The sequence below is a fragment of the Panicum virgatum genome, chromosome 1N (assembly GCF_016808335.1).
Source record: "Panicum virgatum strain AP13 chromosome 1N, P.virgatum_v5, whole genome shotgun sequence".
In the NCBI taxonomy this organism is placed as follows: Eukaryota; Viridiplantae; Streptophyta; class Magnoliopsida; order Poales; family Poaceae; genus Panicum; species Panicum virgatum.
In genome coordinates this window covers 44466653-44478724 of record NC_053145.1, presented here as the reverse complement: position 1 = coordinate 44478724, position 12072 = coordinate 44466653, and positions in this window count along the sequence as shown.

Sequence of the window (12072 nt, the reverse complement as noted above, 5' to 3'; positions counted from 1 at the left end):
CCCGACGACGTCACTGTTCCTCCGGCGCCGGGAACGCAACGCCCCTCCCGCCTAAGAGCAAGTTTTATAAATATAGCCCGTGGCCGGCTGCAAGCGCGCGGGGAGGCGCGCACGAGGCTGCGATTAAATGCTGCAGCAGCACCGTCAGCCAATAGAAGGAAGCCACAGCGCGTCTGCGCGCGTCTCAGCCGGCCGCAGCGGGCGTTTGCCGAACCGCCCGCTCGCAATCTCTCTCCTACTCCACGTCGGATTCAGCCACCTCCACGTCGACCATAATACCTGCTCTAACACCGCTTTCCACCATCCGCCCAGCCCCCGGATGGTACGGATCGCCTCCAACATGTGGCTCGTTGCGGTCGAGAATTCGAGATAGTCCACCTCTGATCTCTTCTACATGTGCCGCCGTCGGTCAGATCAGTTAGCCTTGTCTGGTCGCCGAACGCCGATCAGGCCTGTCCGATCCTGTATGCAGCCTACGCCCTGCGGGGCTTGGCGTCAGATTGGATGTTCTAGATATAGGTTGACGCCTCAGATTCTTTAACTGATGCCTACTCTATGGATTCTCGCCGTGATTATTATCCGTATGGGTCGAATTAATTTCAGTTTCTTCTAGCTCATTGAACGAAAGCAGAACACAAGTTAACAGGATGTACTAATGTTGTGCTCTTGCTTTTGTAGGCATTTGATAGGAATCGGATCCCTACCGAGGCATGGGCGTAGATTGTAGGTGTGGGAAGGGGGTGGTCGGAGCTGGATGCGTGCCCGACGACTCTTGGGCACCGTGGTCGCGCGAGGGGAGGAGGAACGTGGCGCAGGGAAAGGAACAGGGGCGGCTAGGGTTTAGGTCTCCCGGCTCCCTCAAGGAAGCCGAGCAGATTGATTGCTTTTGCATGCCAAACCAAGTATGTTACAATGTTTATAAAGGAATAAAGCAGATAACTGGGCCAAGCCCATCTAATCTCCTGCGCTTAGCCACTAGCGGGCCTCCTCCTAGCATATTGCACGCCGGTCATAACATCTCTCCCCGCCTGCGCAAACAGCTCGTCCTCGAGCTGGAAGTCTGGAAAATGGCTCTGGAACTCATCGAGGGGCTCCCATGTCGCATCTTCATCAGGCAGGCCACGCCACTTGATCAGCACGCGCCAGGCACCCCGACGAAGCTGCACCCGCAAGGCCCGCTCTGGCGCTGGAAGGATGCGCCCATCGAAGACCGGCGGCATGGCGTCCGGCGCGGTAGGCGGGTCACCTCTGTGGCGCTTCAATAGCCCCACATGGAAGACGTCATGGATGTGGGCGCCCTACGGAAGCTGTAGACGGTAGGCGACGCTGCTGATGCGCTCCAACACCTGGAACGGCCCGGCATAACGGGGACCCAGCTTGCGCCGGGCGCTGGGGTCCAGGGACTGCGCTGTTCTGTGTAACAGCCACAGCCAGACCCAATCCCCGACGGTGAACTCCACCTCCTGATGATTGGCGTCGTAGTACCTCTTGGACAGCTGCTGCGCCTGCAGGAGGTGCTGGCGCACCTCGGCGAGTATCTCATCCCTGCTACGGAGGAGAGCGTCCGCAGCCTCGGTCCGGGCCGTCCCTGGCGCGGAAGGCGGTGTGGAAGGTGAAAGCATCTAGGCCCCTAATTCGAGTTTTGGTAATTAATGACAACAGTTTGTGGATTAACGATTTCAGTTGTGATAATGAGTATAGGTTGATCCACGGATGAAAGAGATTTGATTGTGAACGTATGGAGTTTTGGAGATGATGAGCAAAGCTCGGGCTCAAGGCAAAGGTATAAAATAGGGCTTTTGTATTTTACCGGTCACAAGGCGTTTAGTGGATGAAAAAGTGACCGGATTTGTTGGATAGATAGCCGTACTATCAAGAGGGGTTGTGTACTCATGCTTGACGGGTCTTTAGTGCCATTTTGCTCAAAATGTCTAGTTGCATGCATGAGGGCTAACGACGTTTTGAAAAGATTTGAAAAAAGACTAAGTTTGAGAGCTGACTGAGTAACGGCGGACAGTCCGCACCAGAGGGGCGGACAGTCCGCACCCGTTCCAGAGAGCTTGCAGAGTCTCTGGTGGGCTCGCGGACGGTCCGGCCCAGGTGGGCGGACGGTCCGCCACTGTTTTTCAAATGTGTACCAGAAAGGGTGTCTGTCTGGTGTGAGCTTCAAAGTTGAACGGCGGACAGTCCGCCCATGGGGCGCGGACGGTCCGCCGGCTAATCTCAGGTTTGTACCAGAGAGAATGTTTCTCTGGTTTGGGCTCAAAAGTTAAACTGCGGACGGTCCGCTGCTGAGGCGCGGACGGTCCGCAGGCTAATCTCAAAGTTGTTCCAGAGACGATGTTAGTCTCTGGTGGTGTGGAACTCTTAACTGCGGACGGTCCGCCACTGGGGCGCGGACGGTCCGCCAGGGCTTAACGGCTAGTTCAGACATGCATTTATTGCACTCTGACTCACTGGTTTATAACAGCGGACAGTCCGGTTTTTGAAACGCGGACGGTCCGCGACTTCGCAGAAAAGAGTGTAACGGCTAGTTTTTTGAGGGGTGTCTATATATACCCAATGCCCGGCCATTGGGTGACTCTCTTGGCCATTTGGACAGCATTCTTGACACATTAGAGCTAAGGCATCCCTCTCTCACACACACTTGTTTAGATATTGCTTTCTTGAGAGTGTGAGAGCTTCCTAGTGCATTGCATCAAGAGTTTGAGCTTTGTGGCATTAGGGAAACTTCAAGCATGCGTCATCAACTTGTTACTCTTGGGAGTTGCCGCTCCCTAGACGGCTTGGAGAAGAGGATTTCGTGGAGCACCTCCAAGGAGATTGTTGAGGAGCCCCGATTTCGGTTGTGAGAGGTTTTGTGCTCACCTCACCGGAGTGGTGAAGAGCAACTCTAGTGGAATCGAGGTGTGGAGCGGTTTCTTGATTCAAGCCGGCTCAAGATCAAGAGGTTCTTGATAGAGGAGCGGTTGATTCTTGGAATCCACCTCAACGTGGATTAGGGGTGACCGGCAAGTCATCGACACCACGGGATAAACTCTTGTGTCAACCTTGGTTACTTCTCTTGCTCACTTTAATTGTTGTTTTACTTTGAGCAATTTACTTTACTAGAGCTTGATTTGTATCTTGTCACCCTAGGTTGCAAACCCATCTAGAGATAGTAGTAGCATGACATAGGGCTTTCCTTTGTTACTAATTAAATTTCTCTAGTGTTATTGGTTTTATTTTTTAAACCGCCTATTCACCCCCCCCCTCTAGTCGGTGTTCTTGATCCTACAAGTGGTACCAGAGCTAAGTACTCCATTAATTGCGGATTTAACCATCTTGGAGTAGAACAATGACTAGTGATCATGGGATTCATGTTGGGAAGCCATCGTTCTTTGATGGGAACAATTATGATTATTGGAAGACTAGGATGTCGGCTCATCTCAAAGCCATGAGTAGAAAGCTATGGAGAGTAGTAAGTGATGGATATGTCATTTTGGACCCAAAGAGTTTGACACCCCTAGATGAGGAAAATGAGACACTAAATGATCAAGGGGTTAATGTGCTCTTTAGTGCTCTTGATGTGAATGAATTTAATAGAGTCAAGAGCCTCACAAATGCAAATGACATATGGAAGAAGCTCATGGAAATTCATGAGGGCACATCAACCGTGAAGGAGGCCAAGTTGTATTTGCTTAAAGGGAATTTTAGTGAATTCACCATGAAGAAGGATGAGAGTATAGCCGAGATGTTCAACCGGCTAAATGACATTGTGAATGACCTCAAGGGACTTGGATTTGAGGTACCGGATGGGGATTTCAACCATAAATTTCTTAGATGTCTTCCGGAAAGATATGACACAATTGTGACCTTACTTGTAAGGTCAAATGTGAAGACCGCAACTCCCACACAAATATTGGGAGAAATTCTCACCCATGACATGTTCAAGAAATCTCAAGATGAAGCTCATGGTGGAGAAATTGATGTGAAAAAGAAAAGTGTGGCATTCAAAGCTCAAGATAGCAAAAATGAAGAAGAAAGTGGATGCCAAGAAGAAGAATCGGATGAGGAGATGGCTCTCTTTGTCAAGAGATTCAATAGAATGATGAGCAAGAAGAACTTTGGCAAGAGGGGTCAATCATCAAGAAAAAATCCTTTTGTGGACAAGACTTGCTTCAATTGTGGTGAAGTAGGTCATATCATTGTCAATTGTCCAAACAAGAAAAAGGACAAGAAAAATGATGAAAAGAAGAAGAAGTTCATCAAGAAGAAGAAGAATGGCCAAGCTTATTTTGTTGAATGGGATTCCGATGCAAGCTCCGATGATGATGATGATGATGATGACAAGCCATCCAAGGGAGTTGCCGGGATCACCATCAAGGAGGCTCCATCACTCTTCTCTACACCACATTATCTTATGGCAAAGGATGGTGCAAAGGTACAACAAGATGGTGAACTTGATGAACTTTCATATGATGACCAAGGAAAATGCATACATCGGTTGAACCGATGATGCACCGGTCAATTACGTCGGTGTAGTTGTCCAGAGAGTTGGTTTTTCAGTTGATCAGAGGACAACTATATTCACCGGTTGAACCGACGCTACATCGGTTAATTGCCCGTACAAGTAACGGCTAGTTTTTGGGTCGGGCAGATTACATTCACCGGTTGAACCGATGATGGCTATTGGGGAAGCATCGGATTAACCGGCGTTAGGTACTTTTCAGGCAGCTTTTCTCCAACGGCTATATTTGCTTGTGCTGCCTATATATACCCCCATGGCCGGTTGTCACTTATGGTTGAAAGCCTCAAGAGCTGAAGAAAGTGCTACCCAAGCAAAGATCCATCACCAACCATCCTAGAAGTGATTAGTGCTATATCTAGCTTGTGAGAAGCTTTGAGAGAGTGCTTTGTGCACTTGTATAGGCTTAGTTCTTGAGAGAGCTAGCTTAAGAGAAGTCTTGCCGAGGCAAGCAAAGTATTCCCATCGACGACCCTCCGACTTGGTGTGGAGCGGTGCTGACACTTTGTACGGGGGAAGAGGAGACCCCCTCCTTGGTGGAGTAGCTCCGTAGTGGATTTTGGCCGGGTGACCGAGAGAGACGGTGGCGGTGCACAAGACTCGATGTCTTGTGGGCACTCGCATTTGCTTGCCGGTGCGCCTTGGTGGCCTAGTGCAAGACGGTGATCGGAAGAGCCTCGGTGTCCCGTGGACGTAGGCGTTTGAGCCGAACCACGTTACATGACCGTGTCTACTCGGGACTTTGCATCCCTCTTGCCTTTACCTCTTTACTTACCGTATTATGTTTTCGCATTTACTCTATCTTGCATGCCTTTACTTTCCTAGTTAGTTTGATTAGGTTTGGCTAAGTTGCAAGTCTTTTGGGGTAAGTAGAGAGTAGTATAGATAAACTTTAGTCATAACTAGTATGTGTAGAACATGTTAGGTTTATCTTATTTAAGTAGTTTGAGCCTTATGTTAGAAAGCGAATTAGCGACCCTATTCACCCCCTCAATTGGTATCAGAGCTTGGTCTCACACCTCTTACGAGGATTAGCCAATTCCATTGGTAAATTTGTGAGAAAGCTAGTAGGAGACCCGTCGACTTTACCGTCGAGTGAGTATCATGTCCGGGGAAGAGATGAGTACCGATAGGGCTCCGTTTTTCGATGGCACGAGTTTTTCATGATGGAAAGTGCTTATGCAAGCACATCTCTAAGCCCGTGGGCTTGATGTTTGGTGTGTCACCGAATTAGGCAAGAAAAATTAGACTAAGACCGAGAGACAATATGATGACATTGCTAAGTCAATTCTATTGTCCTCTCTATGTGATAGTGTATTTAATCGTGTTTTTGCTAATGAAAATGCTCATAAGCTATGGAAGCAAATTGTCGAGAATCATGAGTGCACAAAGGATGTTGCCAATCAAAAATATCATATTCTCGGCGAGGAGCTTAGTAGCTTTAAGCAGCTTCCCAATGAAAATGCTCATGACATGTACTCACGATTAAATACTCTTGTCAATGAAATTAATGCCTTATGTCTCAATCAACTTAAAGATGAGGAAATTAACAGCAAGATTCTCCGAAGCCTTCGCAAGCCCGACTACGACATCATCAACACACTCTTGCAAAAGGAAGAATTGGTTAAGCTTACACCCAACTAAGTCATCAATCAAATCATTACTCATGAGTATAGTATGGGAATGACAAAGAAGGAGCATGAGTCTGCCTCTTCTTCAAGCCGCAAAAGTCTTGCCGCCAAGCATTCATGCAAATATCAACCAAGGCGACAAAACTCACCAAGCTCAAGTGAAGAAGAAGAAGAGGATGAGAGTGATGATGAATCAAGTTCAAGCGATGAAGAATATCCAAGGGCCGTGCTATACCATCACTGCAAGATTGCCGAGCATGTACATGAGCTCTATGAGCTTGGGTACAAAACTCTCATTAGAGGGAGTGCGGTTGGGATGGAGAAGATGGCGAAGAAAAAGAACAAATCAAGATCTCAAGCTCTCTCCGCCATCTACAAGCCCAAGAAAAGTAGTGAAAGCTCAAGTCACAAGAAAAATTCCAAGAGCTCCACCACCCATCGCACTCGGAGATCATTACCACCTCCCATGTGTCTCATGGTACAAGGTAATAACGATGTAAGTGATGACTCCTCCTCCAATGATGAATCCGATGTTGAAACTGATGAAATTAGTGAGATGATGACACTTCTCCATAATCAACAAGAACATCTCACTAAACAAAATAAAGAAATCAAAACTCTCAAGGCTAAAGAAAAACTTCATGCCTTATTTGTCTCAAGATATGAGAACTTGCTAAACAAATTCAATTTGTTAGACAATGAGAATGAAGAGCTTAAAATGAAATGCAATATTCCTTGTGCTATTCCCATTGTCAAGGTAGATGTGTCTACCTCTTGTGATCTAACCCCTTGCAATGAGGATGTGGTTGTAGAAACATGTGATGATCTCATTGCCAAGGAGAATGATGAGCTCAAGTAAGAGGTAGAAAAGCTATATACGGACTTGAGGTGGCTCAAAGGAAAGTACACTCAAGAGCAAGCCCAACCTTCTCAAGATAACACCTCCGCGGGCGTGACGAAGCTTTAGAAGGGAGAAACCGTGACCTGCATCAAGTGTTGCAAAGAAGGCCACAAGTCCTACCAATACAAGGAGAAAGAGGGCAAAGCAAAGGGCAAAGAAAATGGCAAGCCCAAGAACTTGAACAAGAGCAAGTAGGGACACAAGAAGGCTAAGGAGATCAAGAAAAACACATCTCCAAACTTGAAGGCGTCTTACATGTACACCAAGCCCACCCACAAGAACAAGAAAAAGAGCAACCACTACATACTTGAAAAGAAGAAGAATGGCAAGGTGTTAGCTCATGTCATGGGGGTGGAGAACATATGGATGGAACCGGCCTATTTGGGTGCCCAAGAATATTATTCATACCACGGATGGCTCTCAAAAGGTTTGAATCCCTAAAACTTAGGCGCCAAACAAGCACTACGGGGAATTTGGAGGCTTGGCAAGGTTTGGGATGCATGAGTAGGGATGCATCATGCAAAGTTGAATTAAAACCAAGTTGTAGATTAAAGATTAGTGACCCAAATTCCTCTCCCCTACATATGAGGTAATGAGCAAGGTAAAAGGATGATCTCAATTTCATTTGATATCCTTCATGCATCATTGTAGCTCAATGCATCTCTAGGATTGCATGATCTTATCTTTACTATTGGAATATTTTATTTGATATGCTTTCCTAGAAATTTCACATGGTAGGTCATCCATGCCTTATTCATATCTTGTTGTAACCTACATGAGCTTAATTGATTCTCTCACATGGCATATGTCTTTCATAGCATATCTTGCAATTTGATCTCTCATATTCGTGGTAAAAATGCTTTTGATATCAATTGCTTGCTTATGATGCCTTGATTGGCAAGTTATGAAGTTAAATCCCCATAATGTGAATTACAAGTGCATACATTTGTTTAAAGTGATTCAAATACTAATGCACACATTTAGGGGGAGCTAACTCTATAACTTACGTTCGTGTGACTAATATGTTTTACAAGTGCTATTTGTTGTTGTCACCTAGAGCTATCTCCATGAGTTCAAATTTCTTTTGAATACTACCCCTACAAGTCACAATTGGCATCACAATTAGTGTTAAGATGAGAAGTGCCACAAGCTTTGAAAAAGGGGGAGCTTGTTCAAACAAAGGGAGATATGTTAAATTTAGTGGGTATAACACTCTATCACTAGTAAGTTTCTTTTGCTACTAATGCTCCTTGTTGCTAGTGGTTATGAAGCTTTTAGGTGTTTGATGACAAAGGGGGAGAAATGTACCCTAAAAGCAAGCAAATAGTCTGGAGTAAATGATACCATTAGCAAGGGGGAGAAATGGAAAATGCAATGCAAAAGGATGCATGGTGATAGGGGGAGGTACTTAGTCAATATGGGGAGAAGTGCAATTTGATGATCCCATGGACTAAGGTACAAAAAAATTTTCTTTACTCATATGGTTCAAACCTCACAATTGTCTTACATTGGCCACAAGCCATTGTTTCACAATTGCTATCAAGCCGGAAGTATTTCGTCCTATGGACTAATCAAATGCCGGTAGCTTTTAAAAATAAGTATTGAAATATCATCCGAGCAAGCTAAATAGTTTCTAACTTTTCAAATTGGTATCAATTTCATATTCTTGCAATTCATCTTGCTTGCTTTGGTTGTGTTGTCATCAATCACCAAAAAGGGGGAGATTGTAGCGAAAATGGCCTCTCATGCCATATTTCAATATAATGTTTTGACGATTGATGACACACACAACACTTGGACTAATATATGTGTTAAGATGATCATTATCAGGCTTATAGGTCCAAGGGATGAAAAGATACAAAACCCCGAAGAAATCAGGTCGAAAGGACCAAGACAGAGGTAATTTGCACTCACTGGTTAAACCGGCGTGAGGCAAATTACACTCACCGGTGCAATGGGCTCAGAGAAGACTCAGTTAGCAGAGTGCACCGGATGAACCGACGATGAAAATATTGAATACGTCGGTGCAATGGCAGAAGAAGACCAAGGAAAATGCATACATAGTTGAAGACTTCTCTTAAGCTTAAGGTGGCGTGCGGCGAACGGCAGGCTGAAGAAGGCGATGGGGCCAGCCGCTTGGTGGAGGACAGCACCAAACCCCACACCGGAGGCGTCGCAGTCCACCATGAACAGCTCGTCGAAGTTCGGCATCTGGAGGACGGGCCCGGTGGTGAGTGCGCCCTTGAGCGCCTGGAAAGCCGCATCGGCCTCCTCGTCCCAGGAGAACGCGTCGCGGCGCAGGAGACGCGTCAGGGGCGCCGCGATGACGCCGAACCCCTGGATGAACTTCCTGTAGTAGTCCGCCAAGCCCAGGAAGCCCCGGAGGCCCCGGGCGGAGCGCGGCTGCGGCCACGCGGCGACCGCCGCGACCTTGTCGGCGTCCATGGCGACGCCGTCCCCAGAGATGACGTGGCCCAGATAGGCCACGGATGTCGCCCCGAACGAGCACTTCGAGCGCTTAAGGTGGAGACGATGCGCCCGAAGCTCGTTGAGGACAATGGCGACGTACTGGAGGTGCTCCGCCCACGATGAGCTATAGATGAGTATGTTGTCGAAAAAGACCAGCACAAACCTCCGTAGGTAGGGGCGCATGAAAGTAATCGGGTGCTCTAGCCTAAGAGGGGGAGGGGGTGAATTAGGCACTAATAAAAACTTAGACCTATGGCTCCAACTAGTTTGCACAAAGCTTAAACTAAAACAAGCTATCTAGATGTGCAACTAGGTTGTTCTAGTGTAAAACCCCTATCCCAAAAGAGTTTAGCAACCTATAGCCTTTCCTATCAAGAAACTATTCTATGAAAGTAAAGGCATACAAATTACTAGAATGAAATGCGGAAGCTTAAAGAGCGGGATAGGAGATAGCAAACTCTTGACGCGGGTGTTTATCCCGTGGTTCGGTTAGCCACAAAGGCACACCTACATCCACGTTGTTGTAGCACTCACTAAGAGTATTGCTACTCGGCCACCAAGTCTCTTCCGTGAACACAATCACGGTCACCTTGGCCCCGGGTTCCACTAAGGAGCTTCTCCACAAAGGATGGGGGTCTCCACGTCCCCCGCACAAAGGTGTCGTCGCCGCTCCACACCAAGTCGGAGGGTCGATGACGTTGCCGGCGAGCTCCACGCTCCAAGGTGCCGGCGCACCAAGCTCTTGTTTTGGTTCACTAATGAACCACAGCACAAAGGCTCTAAGCCTTGCAAACTCACTCACTAAGAGCTAATCCTTTACACAACACTCTCAAAGTGTGCTAAGGGCTAAGGATATGATCTTGATGCTTTTGTATGGCTTGGAGATGTTCTTGGGTGTGTGTGGGATGTCCAGCAACTCCAGCAATCTTCAAATGGCCGGGGTGAGGCGTATATATAGGCCACCAAGTCTTGTAGCCGTTGCTCCAACGGTTAGCTGAAAATCTGCGTACCACCGGAAGAACCGATGCCTCTTGGCAGGGTAGCGTCGGTTCATCCGGTCATTCATAACACGAAGTAGCCGTTGGACTCCTGACGACTGACGCAGAGACCACCGGTTGAACCGATGCTTTGCACCGATGCCTCACCGGTTCAACCGGTGCTGAAGGAATCTTCTCCTGGACGCTGACGTCATTACACCGGTGGTATGCACCGATGCCCCATCGGTTGAACCGGTGCTGAAGACACTTCTCCTGGGCACTGACATCGCCTCTGGTACAAAGGACGGCCAATGCACCGATGCCCCATTTTGACCCGTCGGTTCAACCGGTGCCTGTAGGCTGACTTGGCTTCGATTTCCTCCTGCACCAAACATCGTAGCGTCGGTTCTTCCGACAAGCGTCGGATGCACCGGTGCCCCTGGCGTCGGTTCTTCCGGTGCTCCTGATCCGAAGAGCTTTCAGGGCGCTGCCCTGAGACCCGCGAGGGGCGGCTCCCCCTCGACCCCCGTCCGCTAACCGGGTAGCGGAACCCCCGTAGGGGCTGCCCTTCGGGCCTTGCTACGCCTATTTTCTCTTTCTCTTTGTCATCACTTGAACCTAAAAGTCTGAGAATGATCATCTTAACAATCATATTAGTCCAAGTGTTGTGTTGTCATTCGATCACCAAAATCACTCGAAATGGCATAAATGGTGCCATGTTCGTTACAGCGCAGTACGTTGTTTATTAGCGCCTGGAATGTCGCCGGGGCGTTGCAGAGTCCGAATTGCATCACCAGGAGCTCGTAATGGCCATGGTGAGTTCGGAACGCCGTCTTGGTGATGTCGTCGGGGTGCATCCGCACCTGGTGGTAGCCCGAATGCAGATCGAGCTTGGTGAAGAAGCGAGCCCCAAAGAGCTCGTCGAGGAGCTCGAGTACCACCGGTATGGGGAACTTGTCCTTGGACGTCTTGGCGTTGAGGGCGCGGTAGTCGATGGAGAAACGTCAAATGTTGTCCGGCTTAGAGCATCTCCAAGAGTTCCTAATTTTTTCTCCCCAAAACTTGTTATTTGCCAACTCCCCAAATAGATATGGAGAGATAAAAAAACTCCATCTCCAAGAGTTCCCTATTTTTACTCATAAAAAAATGAAAAGTTAACCCACAAGAATAATTTCGGTTCCTTCTGCCCGCCATCGCTTGCAGCCTGCCGCGCCGCCCTTCTGCCATCACCGCCCTCCTATCGTCCGCTGCTAAACAAACACAACTGGTATATAAAATTGAAGCTGCTAAACCGGAGCGGAGTCTAATGGTGATCCTGAAATTCTGATCAAGAGAGGGCACCTGCGCACCATGCTGCACTTGTAGTACCCCTGTACATTCAAATCCAACAACGATTCATCAGCAGACTGATTCATTCATTCGGCTCTGGGTTGGGATGTCTGACACCTTCGGGCTGATCGCCGGCACGCGGATCGTTCGTTTCAAATGGTTCCGGTTCGATTCGTCGCTTACAATTGATTGATTCGGCAGCAAGCGCCAGCATCAAGGATGGATTCCAAGTTACCTGCGCTTGGAGCAGTGGCATCG